Raw genomic sequence first — 20,104 nt, 5'->3', positions numbered from 1 at the left:
AGGAGTGGTGGAGATCAGTCAGCGAGATGGGAGGAGCGGATAGATGGGAGAGAAGATGGGCAGGTTGTATCACTTTGTTTGGTGCCTTGAATGGAGGGGAGGGAGGAGGTGTAGGGGCAGGTGTTGCACTTCCTGCGGTTGCAGGGAAAGGTGCCAGGGGTGGTGGGGCTAGTGGAGAGTGTGAAGCCGACGAGGGAGTCACGAAGAGAACGGTCCCTCCGGAAGGCAGATAGAAGTGGGGAGGGAAATATATATTTGGTTGTGGGGTTGGATTGCTGGTGGCGGAAGTGGCGGAGAATGATATGCTGGATGCGGAGGTTGGTGGGGTGATACTTGAGGACAAGGGGGATTCTGCCTTTGTTTTTGTTGGGGGGAGGGGATGTGAGGGCAGAGGTGTGGAAGAGATGCGGTTGAGAGCATTTTCAACCACCGAAAGGGGAGAGTTACAGTCCTTGAAATATCTGGGATATTCGGGAGTGGAACGCCCTATCATGGGAGCACATGCGGCGGAGGCGGAGGATTTGGGAGTAGGGGATCACATTCTTGCAGGAAGGTGGGTGAGAGGAGGTATAGTCCAGGTAGCCGTGGGAGTTGATGGGCTTGAAATAACCTGTCCATCTTCTCTCCTACCTATCCACTCCTCCCACCTCACTGATCAATCCCCACCACTCCCTACCTGCACTCTCCTATCACCATCCCACCGACCTTACCCAGCCCCAACCCTCCTCTCTCTATTTCTTTCTGAGCTCCCTTTCCCCTCCCCCATTTCTGAAGAAGGGTCCCAACCCAAAATGTCAGCTTTCCTGCTCCTCTGATGCTGCCTGACCTGCTGTGTTCCTCCAGCTCCACACTGTTATCTCTAATTTGCTTTTCATTGTCCGTTTTGAAAAAATGTTACCCAGGGCAACTTCAAATCCTATTTTCCACCTTCTGGTGAGAGCTGAGATGTGTGTGCTTAAATTGGCGGCTGGAAACCTACTTTATTCGATGGGAATCTGCAACAGCTGCATTAAAATTTTCTTACTTTCCCTTTCCAGACTTTTACCTGAATCACGAGTCAGTTTAGATCCAGTCCTTCACTGTACTGTCCCACCTGGCCACATCTTCAAGTGAATTTACAGCCCATTTTTCTGTATTTCCTACCACTTGAGTTCAGAGCAAATTGTACTACCTCACATTTCAGCATCTTCATTCCTTCTATCAATTCACCTAACCTTTAGGGGGCTGATATATGTATTAACTGAAGCAGTCAGAGAATTTGTTCATTAACTCAAAGCCCAGTGTGAGTTGTAACCACTGGGAGCTGGTTTTGGAGTAGAAATAGCATTTCAGTGACCCACTTAAGGACAACATAACATCATTAGGACCTTAGCTAGTTTGCTGTAACATTGTGCTTGCTTAATGCTTATACCTTCACATTTAATGACATGATCGCATAAACAAGATATCAGTTTACTGCTGCCAAAACTGTAACTGGCTGCTTCCTTGATATTGGGAATCTGCCTCTGTTGGAATGATTTGTGAAATATGATTGAATGTTCTAATGTAGTCTGTGTACTGAAACCAGAGACCTGCACATATGTATGCAAACATGCACAATCAACAACAATGGCTTGCATTTGTCTAGCACTTTTTACTATAATAAATCATCCTGAGGCACTTCATGGGATCATTATAATAATTATAATTAATTATAATCTCTTGAAGAGCATAGGGAGTTAGAGGGGCATTCTTAAGAGGGAAATCAGGAGTGCAAAGAAGTGATAAGTGAGAGCCTTGGCAGATAGGGTTAAGGATAATCCAAAGAGATTCTACAAGTACATTAAGAGCAAAAGAACAACTAAAGAGAGTATAGAGTCTCTTAAAGATCAGTGAGACCATCTGTATGTGGAACCACAGGGAGATGGGAGAGATACTAAATGAATACATCATGTCAGTTTTTACTCTGGAGAAAGGCACGGAGGCTAGGGAACTCTGGAATATAAATATTGATCTTGAAAACCGTGCACATTACAGAAGAGGTAATGCTGGAGGTCTTTAAAAAAAAAACACACATAAAGGTGGATAAATCTCTGGGCTTTGATCTGGTGTATCCTAGGACGTTGTGGGAAGTTAGGGAGGAAATTGCAGGGCCCCAAACACAGATATTTGTATCATCTATAACCATGGGTGGGTGCTGGAGGACTGGAGGGTGATTAATGTGTGCCTTTGTTTAAGAAAGGCTGTAAGGCAAAAACTGGGAACTATAGATCGGGGAGTCTGACATCAGTAGCGGGTAAGTTGTTGGAGGAGATTCTGAGAGGTAGAATTTACAAGCATTTGGAAAGCCGACGACTTACTAGGGATAGTAGCATGGTTTCATGCATGGGAACTCGTGTCTCACCAACTTGATTGAGGTTTTGAGGACGTAACCAAAAAGACTGAGGGCAAAGTGGTAGATGTTGTCTAAATGGACTTTACTAAAGTGTTTAATAAGGTTCCGCACAGTAGACTGGTTAGTAGAGTTAGATCACGTGGGATTCAGGGAGAATTTGTCAATTTGATACAAAATTGGCTTGACAATAGGAGATAGAGGGTGGTGATGGAGAGTTGTTTTTGGGACTAGAGGCCTGTGACCAGTGGTGTTCCACAGGGATTAGTGCTGGGTCCACTGTGTCATTTCTATAAATGATTTGGATGAGAATTTAGGAGATGCAGTTAGTAAGTTTTGTATGACACCAAAATTGGTGGTAAAGTCGACAGTGAAAAGGGTTATCTAAGACTACAAAGACAACTTGATCAATTGGCTCAATGGGCTGAGGAGCAGCAAATAATTTGGGTAAATGCGAGGTATTGCAGTTTAATAAAGTGAACAAGGGCAAGACTTCTACAGTTAATGGTAGAGCTCTGGGAAGCATTATCAAACAGAGAGACGGAGGGGTTCAGGTACATTAGTTCTTTGAATATTGTGTCACAGTGGTTGAGGTGTTTAGCACGCTAGCTTTCATTGCTCAGACTATTGAGTACAGGAGTTGGAATGTCATGTTGAGGTTGTACAGGATGGTGGTGAGACCACTTTTGGAGTCATGTGTACAGTTCTGGTTGCCCTGCTACAGGAAAGATATTATTAATTGGAGAGGGTTCAGAAAAGATTTAGCAGGATGTTGCCAGGACTGGAGGGTTTGAATTATAAGGAGGAGCTGAATAAGCTGGGACTTTTTTATTTACTGGAGCGTAGGAGGTCAAGTAGTGATCTTAGATAAATTTATAAAATCATGAGGGACATAGATAAGTAACAGCAAAGGTCTATTTTCCCCTAAGGTGGGGGAGTTCAAAACTAGGGGGCATATTTTCAAGGTGAGGGGAGAAATATTTAAAAGGGATCTGAGGGGCAACTTTTTCACACAGAGGATGGTTTGTATGTGGGATGAACTGCCAGAGGAAGTGGTAAATGCAGGTACAATTACAACATTTAAAAGGCATTGGGACAGGTACATGAATAGGAAAGGTTTAGAGGGATATGGGCCAAATGCAGGCAAGTAGCACTAATTTAGTTTGGAAAACTTGGTCGGCATGGACGAGTTGGACCAAAGGGTTTGTTTCCGTGCTGTACGACACTGACTGTATGAGACAAAACACTGTCACTGCTCTAAAGGACACCAAATGCTGGGTCAAAACAGAGTGTCTAAATCAACTCGTGGAGAGATTTTAAGAGGTGATTTCAGAACTTGGGATGCATGTGATGGAAGACTGTAGAGTTCCTTATCTCCCTGTGTCCAGCTCCTCTTCCTATATTCTTACAGACTTCTATAAGCTCAGCTTTAGTTAATCTATTTTACAATTTTCATCTGTTTCCAACCTGCAAGTTTAGATCTTCGCTTCTTGAGCTGTAATCTTTGGTAAAAGAAAACAACCCACCCATCTTTGGAAATGCGTTCATGAAATTAATAGAAATGAAATCTTCAACTGTTTTATTTAGACAGACATTCAGTATCCTGTGCAATATAGGTCTGCTAAAAGGCACTACCTCCTACCAATTGCTTCTTTCCCATGATAGACTCAGGGTAACATAAACAGTGCATGAGTGACTTGTGGCAGCATCTATGGAAAGTGAAACATAGTTAGCAGATATAATCCAATCCAATATTGGAGAGAGGTGGAATAGTCAGTTTTATGCTGTTGAAGAGTGTAACAGAAAGGAACGGCCAGTTAGAAGTTTTCGGATGTTAGAGAGCAAAGATATCACAGAACAAAAAGCAAAGAGAGATTTGTAATGATGTTAGTGTAGAGGTTTACACCCATTACTGGCAATATAGGTCAGCTTTGCTGTAAGTAAAACCACAAAAACACAACACAGGGCGGGGGTGAAATATCAAAATGGAGAGCAGAGTTCAAGGTCTGAAGTTTTTGAACTATGTTGAGTTGATGTAAACAAGCAAAGAACATACTGGAGCAACTCATTGGGTCTGGCAGCATCTGTGGAGAGAGATACTGCGTTAATAGAAAGTAGAAAATACAAGCAGAAGGAGGCCATTTCGTCCTTCAAGCCTGCTCTGCCATTTGTCACGATCAAGGCTGATGTCCAACTCAACAGCCTAATCCTGCTTTCTCCCCATAACCTTTGATCCCATTTGCCTCCAAGTGCTATATCTAGCTGCCTCTTGAATACATTTAATGTTTTGACGTCAACTACTTCCTGTGGTAATGAATTCCACAGGCTCACCACTCTTTGGGTAAAGAAATGTCTCCTCATCTCCGTCCTAAATGGTCTACTCTGAATCCTCATGCTGTGCCCCCTGGTTCTGGACACACCCACCATCGGGAACATCCTCCCTGCATCTACCCTGTCCAGTCCTGTTAGAATTTTATAAATCTCTGAGTTTCCCCACCACCCTCCGCCCCATTCATCTGAACTCCAGCGAAAACAAATCCTAACCTAGTCGATCTCTCCTCATACGTCAGTCCCTGGAATTGGCCTGGTAAACCTTCGCTGCGCTCTGTCAAGAGCAAGAGCATCCTTCCTCAGAAAAGGAGACCAAAACTGCACGCAGTATTCTAGGTGTGGCCTCACCAAGGCCCTGTATAACTGCAACAATACACCCCTGCTCCTGTACTCAAAAACTCTCGCAATGAAGGCCATTTGCCTTCTTTACTGCCTGCTGTACCTGCATGCTTACCTTTAGTCTGGCATGACTCTTCAAAACTGGTCTGTTTCTCTGTTAATTCTGTTTCTCTCTCCACAGATGCTGCTAGACTTACTGAGTTTCTCAGGCATTCTGAGTTTGTTTCAGATTTCCAGTACCCTCAGTATTTTGCCTGAGTTTGCTCTGGGTAAATGTATGAGTCATTCTGATAGGAGGTCAAACTGTTGGTGTGAGTTAACAAGTGGTACAGAAAAGTAATGTACAATCAAAGGAATGAGTATTTGGTATGCGTTGGCTTCCATATTAGCTGCATTAATACTTCTACATTCAAGGCACAGAGTTAAATTAATGCAACACTAGACCCGTACACACACTGTACATCTGTATGTGTTTTGCACAGTGGCTTAATGGTTAACACTGCTACCTTAGAGCGCCAGGACACTCGTTCAAATCAACCCTCAGGTGACTATCTGTGTGGAGTTTGCACATTCTCCCCGTGTCTGCTCGGGTTTCCTCCGGGTGCTGTGGTTTCCTCCCACAGTCCAAAATGTGCAGGTTTGGTGGATTGGCCATGCTAAATTGCCCATAGTGTCCAGGGATGTGGAGGCTAGGAGGATTAGCCATGAAAAATGCATGGTTGCCGGGTTGGCGGGGTATGGGCGGTGTTCTGGGTGGGATACTCTTTGGAAGAGGGGGTGTGGACTCAATGCGTTGAATGGCCTGCTTCCACACTGTAAGGATTCTATGATTTTACGCATCATATTTTTCTTTAATTAGACATCTGCCTGACATACATCTCGCAGTCTGTGAATCTGGACATGCAGTCCTCCTCTTTTTGATGGACCTGTCAGAAACATACTTCCTTCCAAACTCTGCAAGTTCAATGTTGCTTGGTTGCAATAAAACTCCATTGACTTCCTCCTTTGTTTTTGACTCTTAATTGTCTTACCTTGTCATGTAGTACAGACAAGGCCCTCTGGCCTATTGAGTCTGTGCGAACCTACCTACACAAATCCCACTTGGCCCATTGCCTTAAATGTTGCGATATTCCAAGTGGTCATCCACGTACTTTTATTTTAAAAGGTTTTAGGGTTTCTCGCGTTTACCACCTTCTCAGGCAGTGCATTCCAGATTCCCACCACCCTCTTTGTGAAAAAATGTTTTCCTCAATGCCCGTCATAATTTCATACACTTCCATCAGGTTTCCCCCCTCAATCTTGTGATAAGTATTTCATCCATTTTAGTTGATCTTTCAGATTTCAATGCACATTGAGGTAACCCTAAACATTTTAGAGTTGAAAGTAAACAACAACTTAGAAAAGAGCCAGAGCGATGTATTACAAAGCTGACCTCCCCAAACAATTCTCACCCAACCAGGTATCCATGCTAATCTTTCCTGCACCTGTCCATGAACATATAATTCAGTTGTAAAAATAAAGAACCTGGATTATTCTTATTCATTTGTTCACAGAATGTGAGTGGCAGCAAGTTGGCTCAGAGGTTAGCACCGTTGCCTCATGGTACAAGGGACCCGAGTTCGATTCCGCTCTTGGGCGACTGTCTGTGTGGAGTTTGCACATTCTCCCTGTGTCTGCATGGGTTTCTTCCAGGTGCTCTGGTTTCCTCCCACAGTCCAAAGATGTGCAGGTTAAGGTGGATTGACCATGCTAAATGGCCCATAGTGTCCAGGGATGTGCAGGTTAGATGAATTTGTCATGGGATTTACAGGGATAGGGCTGGTGTCTGGGTGGGATGCTCTTCAGAGGGTCGGTGTATACTCAATGGCCTGCTTTTGCACTGTAAGGATTCTATGATAGCCCTCCAATCTTTTCTCTTTGCAAAGTATTTATCTAATTGTTTTTTTTTTCCCAGTTACCATTGAATTCGTTTCCATCACCTTGTCACTTAGTGCAATCCAAAACCTAACGATTCCTTACCTGGGAAGATTTTACTTCATGATCTGTCTGGTTTTTCAACCCCCAGCCAGCCACCACCCCCCAACACCCACACCCCACCCCAACATTCTTGTGTTCTGTGCACCTGCGAGGGCAGGCTGGGTCTAAATTTAACATCTCATCTGAAAGACAGTACCACAGTGATATGCTGTATCATTGAGACAGAGGGATTTGGCTGCATGAGTCCTCAATGGTTGCTCTGCATGTACAACAATTAATTAAGGGACCTATTAGAATGTTGTTGTTTATTGCAAGGTGAATTGAACAAACTAGAAAGTTTACGCTACAGTGATATAGGGTGTTAGTGAGACCATATCTGAATACTGTTTACAGTATTAGTCTCCTTATTTAAATAACGATGCAAATATGTTGAAGGGTTTGGTTACAAGAGGTTTAATCATCATCCTGTTTAGGTCAGTTCAGTAATTATCATCTCAACATATCTAAGATATTTTACCCCAGGAAGCTAACAGACTAAATCTGGCCTGTGAAGAAGGGTCTAGGCCCGAAATGTCAGCCTTCCTGCTCCTCTGATGCTGCTTGGCCTGCTGTGTTCATCCAGCTCCACACCTTGTTATCTCTAAATCTGGCCTGTGTTGAATTAACTGATGCAAAAACAGTAATTGCTGGAGACACTCAGCAGGTCTGACACTTTGTAGGGAGAAAGCAGAGTTAACATTTTGAGTCTATTGACTCTTCATCAGAACTGAATTAATTGATTTCAGTTAGTGCTGCAGTATGTTGCTGCTTATTGACCATCTTGACTTCAGATAGATGAGAAAAAGTGGTTCAACTGGGATCCTGTTCTGGATCAATAGCTCATGGCTTTCTCCTTCTAGCTGATCTATTATTAGCAAAGAACAGACTCAGATATGACTTATGATGCACAGCAATATTCAGTGTTACATTGTGGAGTTCTTGTAGATTCTGCTGATCACCCCGTCTTCCAATGTTTTTGGATTAAGCTTGTGATTTTTTTTTCTCTAGGAACCTACATTTTCTCAATTTTTGGTAAAAGTAAGATACTTGCAAAACATGAAATAAGGGCCTGGATTTTCATTCCCATAGGTTGAGACATTTCCTGGCTTCACAAACCAGGAAAAGTGGCTGGGATTGTCTGTTTCTAGCTCTCTGGTTGTGTGGTTTCCCTGGGATGTAAACCAAGTGGCCCTGGAAAAAGTGCAGAACTGAATAGCTTATTGAATGATGTATTGTCACTTGCATCTTACAGTGAATAATCCGGTAGAATACAGTGACAAGCTTCAACTGTTGCCACAATCTGGCACCATTTTGAATACTTTAAGAATAAAAGTAATAAAAAGATAGAACTGAAAGAGAGTCTGCCTTTGTTACGCTGCCTTTGCCATGAGTCCTGCACCAGCTCACCAATGACACCTACTCTGTCACTCCCTCCTCCACCACCTCACCATGTCAGAGCCACCAACATAGGAGTCACCATTCTGTAGGTGCCATCTCTTCGCTGCTGGGGCCAGCTCATCAATGCCGGCTCCCATGCTAAACCCACACTCGCCCTGCAACCAGGAGTCTCTAACTCCGGGCCTACCGCAACCAGGAGCTGCCACCACCGTCGCTACTGGTGCTTCATCGATAACCAGGAATTCCTGCTCCAGGCCTGCTGTGACTGCAAGCGGGATTCCCTGGTTCCGCTGCCATCTCGATGATGCCAGGAGTCCCTGCTCTGGGCCTACTGCCAGTCCAGCCTGCCGCCACCCTCTCAACAAGAGTCCTGTTCTGGCGGCCCTCCTCTGGGATGTCGCCTCGCCAGTGCCGCCATCTTTAAAAGTCTGGTGCCTCCAATAGCTGGAGGAGCTTTGCCGCCACCTCTCATCACCACGGAAAGCTGCCACCTCCGACATCCGAGCGGCTGCTCCTGTTCTGCGCAAGGCCTGTTCTTGCTGCCATGCCGATACAGCTGACTAACCCACTGCAAAAGGCGTTTCAGTGGATCCCAGATCTCTCAATGATTTCTCACACTCCCTATCTCCCATGAGGGACAGACCCTCCTCCTGGGATTTACTTCAGCCTGGTTCCTGCTCAGTCCGTGTGGCAAGAGAGGCTGCCAGGCGTGGAGTGGGCCGAATGGACGGCCTGACGCAGCACACTGGCACTGTGTTGGCATTTGATTTGCTTCAAAAGAATAAAACAAAATCGGTTTCCCTTCTCATTCCCTCCACACACACTCCTTGTGGGTCATCAATGCCAATCCTTAGCCCTGATGACCTTCCATGCCAGCCTATGCCCTTTTTTTCCAGCCCTCATGGGTCTCCATCACAAATTTGTAGATAACACAATGTAGTGGGAAGGCCAGGAGAGAGGATGACACGCGAATCTATAGAAGCATATGGACAAGTTTAGTGAATGGGCAAAACTTGGCTAATAGAATATAATGTGAAGTTCTGCACTTTGGCAGAAAGAATAGAGGAGCTAAATTGAGGATTTAGGTCAGCTATGATTTCATTCAATAGAGGGGCATACTTGATGGGTCAAATGGCTTACTGCTGCCCTTTACCCTAAGATCTCAATAACCCTTATAATTCTCTGTGCCAACCCTGGCAATCCATGCTTCCAAGTACCTTTTGCCCTTACACCTATCATGCCATCTCACCTTGTACCTGCCATGGGCAGACCTTGCAGACTTGCAATAAATTAAACATCTGAGTGTCAGACTTCAGAGCAGTGAATTAAAAAAACACTTATTAAAAATTGATTTAAAAACCCATTTTCTGGCACTTATATTTCTTCAATTTAATAAAGCCTTCTAAAGGCAAATATTTCACTTAGATACACCATCCCTAACCTGACTTCCCTGCTGTAGTAACAATGTTTATGAAATCTATCAAGTTGCACTAAACTGCTGATAGAAACTGTCAGGCAAATATCAACAGAGTGAAATGGCAAGATGTTTTGAACACTCCAGATACTCTTTCTCATATACTTAAAAGGCAGGACATTTGAATACCTTAACAGCTTCATTCAATGGGTGCTTTTGACAGATCATCCTGACATGTTTGGAAGCTCCCTTTGCCAGGTACTCTGACAATTCTGCTTGTTAATTTTGTCAGGTCTGCTGACAGTTATAATGTACAGTATGCTGCGGTGTATATTTTTTAATGCTTGATATCAACGTCCATAAGTTATCTCTGAATGTAACTGAGCATCTATATGTAATTTTTATTTGTTCCTGAGATGGGGGTGGGACCAGCATTTATTGCCCATCTCTAGTTTCCCTTGAGATGGTGGTGGTGGTGAGATGCATTTTGAATCGCTGAAGACCAGTTGGTTCAGATAGATCCATAATGCTGCTGGGGATGGAATTCCAGGGTTTTGACCCAGCAATACTGAAGGAACAATGATCTATTTCCAAGTCAGGATGGTGGTGTTCCTACGTATCTGATGCCCTTGTACTTCTTGATGGTAACCTTCATGGGTTTGGAAGATAGGCCTAAATAGTCTTGGTGAATGTCTGCAGTGTGTCATGTAAATGGTACACAGAGCTGCCAATGAGTGTCGGTGGTGGAGAGAACACGTGTTTGTGCATGTGGTGCCGATTCAGCCTATAGTCAATGGTAACCACCAGAGTGTTAATAATGTAAGGTTTAGTGCTGGTGACGCCATTGAATGTCAAGGGATGATGGTTAGATTCTCCCTTTTTGGAGATGGTCATTTCTTGGCATTTGTGTAGTGTGAATATTACTTATCACTTGTCAGCCCGAGCCTGGACTAAGCTGCCACGATGGGTCTAAAAATAGTTGGGGTGCAGTGGCTTTGCAAAGTGGATTGGATTTGGAAGAACATTAGAGGGTGCAGTAATTGCTGCTGCTGATATCATACAAATGTTGCCACTAAGAGTACTTTTTGTTTTAAATTCACTGGGCTTTACTGGCTGGCCAGCATTTATTGCCCGTCCCTAGCAGCCCTTGAAAAAGTGGTGGCGAGCTGCCTTCTTGAACGACTGCAGTCCATGTGCATATTCTGGGTACAGAATGGCGTGCACTCTGAGATTGGGTACTTTTCCCAGTTGAAACCCAGACACGACATCAACAAATTTCAAGCCCTTTGTGTACAAGATTCCAGTTGCAGAGTTTTGCAGACCGCAGGGTCTGATTCTGCATTCATTTCTGCTGTTTCAGTATCTTGATGTATCATTTGTATTTTACACATGACATAATGTCTGGAACCTTTTGCCCAGTTCCTTTTTGACCCTGGTGTCATCAATGCTTCTATGGTAGCAGACTGTCACCTCTCAATCAGATGGTTGAGAGTTCCGAGAACACACTTCAGAAACTTGAGCACAAAATATGGGCTAATCTGGTTCCGAAGTGCTATCTGTGGAATAAAACATAAAATTGATGCCAAGTTTACCCTCTTGTATGATTCCCCAGTGTTTATTTTGTAGAAGAGAAAGGCATTTCTTCCCTCTGTCCTGGTCAATATTTATTCCTTAATTAACAAGGCTGACAAAAATGATTAATTGGTCATTATCACACTGACTGCATAGCAATTGAGCTGCTCTGTTTCCTACGTTGTGATGGTGACTGTCAAATGTTTGCAAAGCTTTCCAAGGCCATGTAAAGCCCTATATAAATGCAGGTTCTTTCTTGTTAGCACCATCATTCCACGTTTGAACCAAACCCAAGCTGCTACAAACTCCAGTGCACAGCCGTTTAGATGGAGTTGGTGCTGCACTGGTTATGTCATTGGTCTAATGTTTTGGGGACGTGCGTTCAAATCCCATCATGGCAGATGGTGAAATTAGAATTCAACAAGAAAATCTGGAAAATTTAACTTTTTTTTTAAAAAGCCAGCCTAGTGGCAACCACTGTTGATTGTCATAAAAACCTATCTGGTTCACTAATGTCCTTAAGGGAAGGCAATCTGCTTTCCTAATTTGGCCTGGCCTACGTGTGACTCCAGACATAGAGCAATGTGTTTGACTCTTAGCTGCACTTTAGCCGTTTCGGGATAAGCAATAAATGCTGGGCTAATCAGCGACACCCGCATCCCATTTTTAAAAAAAATAATGTCTTCTCCTCCTCCTCAGATAAAACTGCTATTTTTTGCCCCTTGTGTTGAGGGAGCCCAAATAACAGTTTTGAAATAAATATTGCACCCTTTCATGGGTTCCTGGATAGAATGCACCTTGTAGCATCCCCTATCATGCCTACTCCTCTGAACACTGCTGCACCCACCCACAAGCCTGCGAACACTTGCAAATAATCGGGATGCACCAAAGCATTGGCATCATTTGAAATGACCTCCCTATGTCACTGTGTCCTGTCCATGTGGGAGCAGTGTTGAGGTCAGAGGCAGCTCAAACCAGTCTGGGTTATCCCTGAGTTAACAGGAAGCCACAATTAGTGCTGTGGGATCAGTGAGAGATATTTTAAGTGAGCTAATGCATGATCAGTGATGCATGAAACTTGGCATGGATAGATAATGTTTGACCTAATAACAGGAAACAGGTGGCAGTTATAAGTAAGAGTGTTTCAGATGGTGGTTATGTTCAAGTGGTTATGAATGAAAAACCCACTTGGAATCATATTCTTGAAAATCATGTTTTAAATAACATCAGTAAGTAGTTTTGGGGAAAAAAAAATCCAAACCTTGAAAGAGGCAAAGACATAACGGGCGGGGTAGGGTGTAGTGAAAAAGCACATTTACATTAATAATAATAATAGATAATGCTTTGGAAACTCAGCAGGATTTCATTGATTAAAAGCTACTTAGATCTTTAAGGTAAGTGAGCAATTTAAAGACAGACAAGGATTAATGCATGAAGTGTAAGATAATTTTGGAAGAAGTGGATCAAAAGAGAGGACAAATGCAAATAAAACTAATGCTGCTCAAGATATGGACCCAAGAGTTATCTTGGGGACCTGTCAAAGTAGGGGCCTGTCTTTTAGAGTGGGAGGGCAGCTGTCTATTCGTCAGTCAGACTTCCACAGTGGCCATTGCTGTCCAGGAGCTTGTGGCCCCAAAATTTTAGCTCACCCCTAGTTGGTGTTCATTTTCCATTTCGACTCAACAAACATTGCTTCGCAAGCGAAATATTGCAGATGCAGGTAATCCACCCTCAAGCGTCATCGGTGATATCCAGGGTGAAAGCCAATGCAAACTCCTGGCACTGGCATGGACTCAGACTCCTGGTCTGAGGTAAAGCCTGGCATAGTCTGGGTTGGAAGGATGGTTATTCTGAACTCTTATTTCTCTATTTTTCTAATTTATTGCTGGACTTTTTATTTCTCTAATGTTTTTCCCCTAAGAATTTGTACTTAAGAATCTGTATCGCGGTACTTTGGTACCTCAGATGGTGCTGTTAAGTAGCGATTTGTAAACCTTTCATTGTACTTGTGTGAGCACATGTGACGATAAAGCTAATTCTAATTCTAATTCTAATCTTATATGTTTCAATTAAGTCACCTCTGACTCTTCTAAATTCCAGAGGATACAAGCCTAACCTGTCTAGCCTTTCCTCATAAGGCAATCAGCTCATTCCAACCACAAAATGGAAAACCAGACATTGAAGCTTTAATCCCTCTTGGTATTTCAGTAGGCGCGCTAATGCATTAAATAGGTTAATACCTTCACTGATGGGGAAGCTTGAAATAATTGCCAGACGACTGGAGCAGCTTTGTATACAAATAACCACGTACTTGGCATTTTGCAAGAATAGCTGCTTACATTGGGATGAGGAAATGTCAAAGTATTGTGTGACCCTTTGTGCAGAATTCTGTAGAATCTGCAGCATATAAATAGACCATTCAGTTGGTCAGTGCTAGCCTTTTTGCTCTGTATGATCCTCACCTCCTCCCTCCATCCCTTGCCCCCTCACCTCCTCAGCCCTATGACCATTGTGTGGGCAATGTTGAGCATGTGCTTTATCCATGTGCTTACAGTGGTTTCAAAATATAAAAGGACCTGTTCCTGTATTACAGTCAAAGAATGCAACTGACTGACAGCGAGAGAATTTGAACAGCTCCTTTCACAAACTTGTGTAGTGTGACCACCTTTTTGGGGGAAGAAAATAAGGGACGTCTTCGTATGGGGACAATGCTGGGAGAGGAGGGTATTGTCAATTACTGTAGGGTGGGAGGACCGAGACTATAGCAGCAAATAATCTTGGGTGCAGGACAACTATCCCAAATATGGGTGATTACTGGACTATAGGTGACAAGTAATGGGATAGTTGATCACTCTGCCATAATAGCAAAAATGAAATTTCAACAGATTTGACTTTTCATGTTTTAGGGAAGTTGTCAGGTAAATTGGAGGGATACCTCAGCTTTGATTCTTTTGATGAAGACTACGATAACAGTCTACAGCCAGCAGCATTTCTACACATTCTAATACCAGCGGGCGTGCCACTGCATAAATTTAGACTCCAGGAAGGAGGAGTTGAGTTATGATGTTGCTAGGAAACATGAATGCTAAACAAAGACTTTATCATAGAACAAAACTCGTTGTTAGGAAGCTGTTTTGTATCGATGAGAAATGCGGAAATTGTAACGGGCAGATTTCAAGGAAAGAAAGGCTGATCTTTCTTTTATTTGTCCATGTCAGTTTCATGAGAGTTTCTCTCTTTGGCTTATCAAGATCTCTCACCGTATCTTGGCAAACTCTCCTCATCTAACCAACTGTGGTGTGCCTCTCACCTGATTCTCGACCCTTTCTATCACTCGCCGTACCCAGAGTAACTTGCCACTGCCAGGATATCTTGGAGTAGACTGACATCCCTGGCGCCGACACTGTCTTTGAAAGGCAATTGTGTACCCAGACAAACATTGTTAGTCCGGAGCTGCTCTGCATGGTTCATGATATTTGCCAGTGTCTTGGCGTAAAAGGGAGAATTTTTGCCCTCCATGTGGGTAAGTTCATGCAGGTCCTGCTGAATGGGCTGGTGGCAGAAGCAAGACTTTCTCACCTGCGATAACCCCCAGCACTGGCACCAAACCATGTCAAGTTGGTCCAATGTTGCTGCCTACGTCAGGGCAGTCTTAGTCATCTGGATGAACATCGTAGAAAGAAGGACAAAGATCTTTTCTGTCCCACCAGAATAAGTATCACTGTCTTCTCCCTATATGTCGCACTCACTCAGTGTCTGTCTCTATAAACATGTCACGAGTAAGACTCTTGGCAATGTTTGTATTTATTTTCCAGGGTGTGGCTTTACACGTGTTCAGCTTTATATAGCTTTTTCCAGTGAGAAATTTGATGCTGTTATGAAAGAATACCTAGAAAATCCAGTATTTAAACAGGTACTTTACCCTACAGATGCAAATTTGAATACAAATATTTTTCAAGCCTCCACTAGTTTATCTATTGGTGTGTACTGGCTGAGCAAAATGTTTTACTTGAAGTATTTAATTGAATTTAAATGCATTTAATACAACTGCATGTTTTACATGAACAGTGTGACGACTTGTTGCTTTAGCTTAGGTCTTCAGGAATGGGTTTGTTTCAATCGGGTAATTTTGCACTGGGAGTGATGTCCCATGCTCCAGCTTGTAGATATTGAAGATGAACTTGCTGCTGACAAGGCTGGCTCATCTAGCAGCCATTTAATGCCACCAGGCCATTAATTGGCTTGAGGTGGGTCTGCTATCACACACCACCCCGCTCAGAACAAATTGCAGAGCAGCTCTACTTCTCAGAGATGTTAGCCAATCGAGGAATGCTGAATACAGTTCTGGTCTCCCTGCTAGAGGAATGATGTTGTGAAACTTGAAAGGGTTCAGAAAAGGTTTACAAGGATGTTGCCAGGGTTGTAGCGTTTCAGCTATAGGGAGAGGCTGAAAAGGCTGGGGCTATTTTCCCTGGAGTGTCGGAGGATGAGGGTTGATCTTTGAGAAGTTTATAAATTGTGAGGGGCATGGAAGGGTGAACAGTCATGGTCTTTCCTCCAGCATAAGGGAGTCCAAAACTAGAGGCATAGGTTTAAGGTGAGGGGAGGAAAGATTTAAAAGGGATCCGAGCGGCCACTTTTTCATGCAGATGGTGGTGTGTGTATGAAATGAGGAAGCGCCAGAGGAAGTACTGGAAACTGGTAAAATTGCAACATTTAAGAGGCATCTGGATGGGTACATGAATAGAAAGGGTTTTGAGGGATATGGGCCAAATGCTGGTAAATGGGACTAGATTAGTGTAGAATATCTGGTCGGCATAGAAGAGTTGGCCTGACGGGTCTGTTTCCATGCTGTACAAATCTATGACTCTGACTTGAAGGCCATCTGGGCTCAGCAGTGCCACTAGAAGCAGTGGCCACTGTTGGTACTGCACAGAGTCTCAGAGCGAATTGTGCTGTGTTGCAGCCAGAGTTGAAGCCAAGTTTGGTATCTCACTGGTCCTATGCTGGCAGGCTATGGAATAAAGCAGGAGGGGAGAGGAGGGAAAATTGTAGTGGTAGAGTACCATGGGGGGAGGCCTCTGATCTGCGTAGGGGCCTCAAAAACCGGCACCTTCTGCTACTTGATAGACTTGTCTTGTGGTCTGCCAGGGTTCACAGAGCAGGCAGCCTCATCTCCTGACCCTCCCCCTCTACACCATGGGTAAAGTCTCAGTGGCTGGAGGTAGAGACTCACGAATGGGCACTTGGCCACTAGTGTGCTTCAATTGGCATCTGGTTGTATGGGTCACCTGACACCACTCCTGCTACTGGTAAGATTGACACAGGGTGGGCATATTCGTACATCTTCGCGGTGCCCTGTTTTGCGGCTTCACTTCTCCACCACCACCTCACCGTCACCACCACACATTACTGCCCTCTTGCCACCAACTGCCATCCAGCACTATTAAAATCAGTTCAATGGGTGAAGAATGCTGTTGAGAAGAGGTTTCCTGCATTCTACTGGAGTAGTTTTGCAATCTGAGGAAATCCCCAACAAAAAAATTGTTTTAACTGTAACCGGTAGTGATTGCAATAATGTCAGCCAAGTGGACCTCAAGGAATTTGAATTCCCTGATTGGGGTTAATCTGCTCCAGTGAGGGAGCCCTGGCTGACAGACATAAACAGGACTGTCAGAGGTTCTGCTCACTCTGAGAGCCGGCTCTGAGGAAGCTGGATCAGTGTCAAGTACTGTACATGTGTAAACAAACGGTGACTTGGTGACAGCATACCGGCCTCTGTGGAGTTATTTCATAACCATTGCCGTTAATGTAGTTGAAATGTCGAGTTATTAGGTGTCCAGGGAATGGGGACCTGCTTAAGTCTCAGTGGGAACTGTGGTTGCAGTCAATTTTGAGAAATTCACTGACCTTAAACCTTCTGACTGTGTTAAACTGCACCAAGAAATGATGGGATGAGTCTTGGTACTGAGAAGGTGCTTTAGGAAAGAAGGTTGGACAGTTTGAGATCTAGTGCATGAGGCCCCACATCATAAGTTGGCAATGCAGGCCAGAGAACAGCGATTACTGAGACTTGAGTTGTACAAGAGGTAGAAACTTGAGAAAAGTTGTAGCTGCTGCCACTGGTGTGACTCTGATGTAATGGTAGCATAAGTTCCATGAAAAGTGAAGGGATTTGGTTTATACATTAATATGCTATTTAATTTAAACAGTCAGCTAATGTTTAATTCACACATCAGAAGCTACTCCCATTACATTCAATTTTATAGTTAGTTGCTTTCGCAGCTAAGTCAGTGCAGCCAACCAATGTCATTTGATGGCATCTTCCTCCTAGCCACCTCTCAGATCTCTCTCCCTCTCAGAGCTCTATCTTAAGTGCGGGCTATGTTTTGATCTAGTCTTAGGTTACCTGTTCTAATATCTCCCTGTGGCTCAGTGTTTTGTCTCATTACAGTTCCTGTGAGTGGCTGAGGGTTGGTTGTCAATGTTAAATGTGTGATAAAATATGAGATGTTTATGCAATCCTGTATCGGGAGGGCTGGGAAAACAACTGTACGTTCTAAAGGAAAGAGAAGCTGCTGCAAAACTCGTTGCAGGCTGCACCTTTGTGTTTTGTATGCAATATGAGCAGTCCATTATCAGTGATGGATCAGGCTTCTGCTGTCTTCAGAGGTTGTATTGAAAGAACCTATGATCCACATGTTGCGTGCTCCATGTTCAACAACTGGCTGAGATACCTTGCCAATACAAAGGTGTTTCCTTGCTGTATGACTCTCTAACTCGATATAAATCTATGACAAATTATTGGATGCAACAATGTGTTATGATTCCATGAGCTTCATTCACTGCTATTGATCCCAATCTCATAAAGTAGCACCAAGATTCATCTGCGTATAATGCTGTAGTGTTATGCCCCACATAGTGTTTTTTTTATTTATTCATGGGAATGTGGGCATTGCTGGCTAGGCCAGCATTTATTGCACATCGCTAAATGCTTATCAACCACATTGCTGTAGGTCTGGAATCACATGTAGGCCAGACCAGGTGAGGATGGCAGTTTCTTTCTCTTAAGGTTAGAAATCACATGACACCAAGTTATAGTCCCAACAGGTTTATTTGAAAACACAAACCTGTTAGACTACAGATATAAAGGTGTAGAGCTGGATGAACACAGCAGGCCAAGCAGCATCAGAGGAGCAGGAAGGCTGACGTTTCGGGCCTAGACCCTAGAAGATCATGGCTGGTCTGATTGCTCTCCTGAAGTGCACTTTTTTTGTTTGCAAAAAACCCTTGACTCTGTTTCCTATCAATATCCATTTAACTAACTCAGTCTTGAATAAATGAAAAGACCGAGCTCCCACTACCTTCTGAGGAAGAGAATTCCACACTCCACTGACTCTCTATTGAGGGGCAAAATATTTTTTCTGCCTTGAGTGAGAACTCTTATTAGTAAATTATGTCCCCTAGTTTTAGTCTCCAACAGAAGGTCTTGTATGTTTCAACAAGATCATTTCATTCTGCTGAACTCCGATGTGTATAGTCCTAATGCATTCAAACAATTCCTCATAAAATGAATCCTCCATCTTGGAAATGATATCCAAAGATGTGCAGGTTAGGTGGATTGGACATGCTAAATTGCCCATAGTGTCCAGGGATGTGTGGACTAGTTGGATTAGCCATGGGAAATGCAAGCTTATAGAGATAGGGTAAGGAGTGGGTGTGGGTGGGATGTTCTTTAGAGGGTTAGTGTGGACTTGATGGACAGGATGGCCTGCTCCCATATAGTAGGGATTCTATAAGTCAAGCAAACCTTGTCTGAACTGCTTAATGCATTCATGTATATTCCCCTATGAGCATTTTAAATGTAAGTATTAATAGTTGCCTTCCCTTAAACATCTCCTCCCTCATTAATAAAATTTCTTTTTCAAGTATCTGTTATGTACTATCTCCATATGTTTTGGATTTGTGTATCTAGTCAGACTTGTTGCCTTTCGGTTGAGTCACTAATCTATGGTAGAGGTAAACATTGCATGACACCTTCCCAGGGCATTGTGGCTAACATTCCTCCCTCAAACAGTATCCCCAAAAAAAACAGATTCTCTCATCGCTCATCAACTCTGTGAAATTTGGCAAATTGGCTGTTGTCTGTTGCCAATAGAATGACTATTTGCCAGAAGTAAACTATTGGCCATACAGTACCTTGTGATAGAAACACAGAAGGCTGGAGGAACTCAGCTGGTCTGGCAGCATCTGTAGAGAGAGAGAGAGACAGATTTAACGTTTTGAAGGAACAGGTCTGAAGAAGAGTTACGCAGGACTCAATGTTAATGTAGGTTCTCTCTCCTCATAATGCTGCCTGACCTGCTGAGTTTCTCCAGCATTTTCTGTTTTTGTTTCAGATTTCCAGCATTTGCAGTATTTTGCCTTTATTCAAACACCTTACGATGCTGTGGTGGCACAACATCAATCCAAACTCTCCTTTCTTATAGAGATAGTAGGAATTGCCGATGCTGGAGAATGTGAGATAACAAGGTGTAGAGCTGGATGACACAGCAGGCCAAGCAGCATCAGAGGAGCAGGAAAGCTGACGTTTCAGGTCGAGACTCTTCTTCAGAAAATCTCCTGAAGAAGTTTTCCTAAGAAGGGTCTCGACCCAAAACGTC

The 20,104-nt window shown here is 43.5% G+C and overlaps 1 protein-coding gene across 3 annotated transcripts in view; it reads left to right on the top strand.

Annotated features, from left to right (window-relative positions):
- arhgap27l (Rho GTPase activating protein 27, like) overlaps positions 1 to 20,104 on the top strand; it is a 261,659-nt gene that overhangs the window by 188,115 nt on the left and 53,440 nt on the right. The window lies entirely within an intron of this gene.

This window comes from Rhincodon typus, chromosome 30 (genome assembly GCF_021869965.1).
Source record: "Rhincodon typus isolate 14 chromosome 30, sRhiTyp1.1, whole genome shotgun sequence".
Classification (NCBI taxonomy): Eukaryota; Metazoa; Chordata; class Chondrichthyes; order Orectolobiformes; family Rhincodontidae; genus Rhincodon; species Rhincodon typus.
Note: the sequence above shows the minus strand (reverse complement) of the source record. Positions and strands in the feature narration are given on the sequence as shown.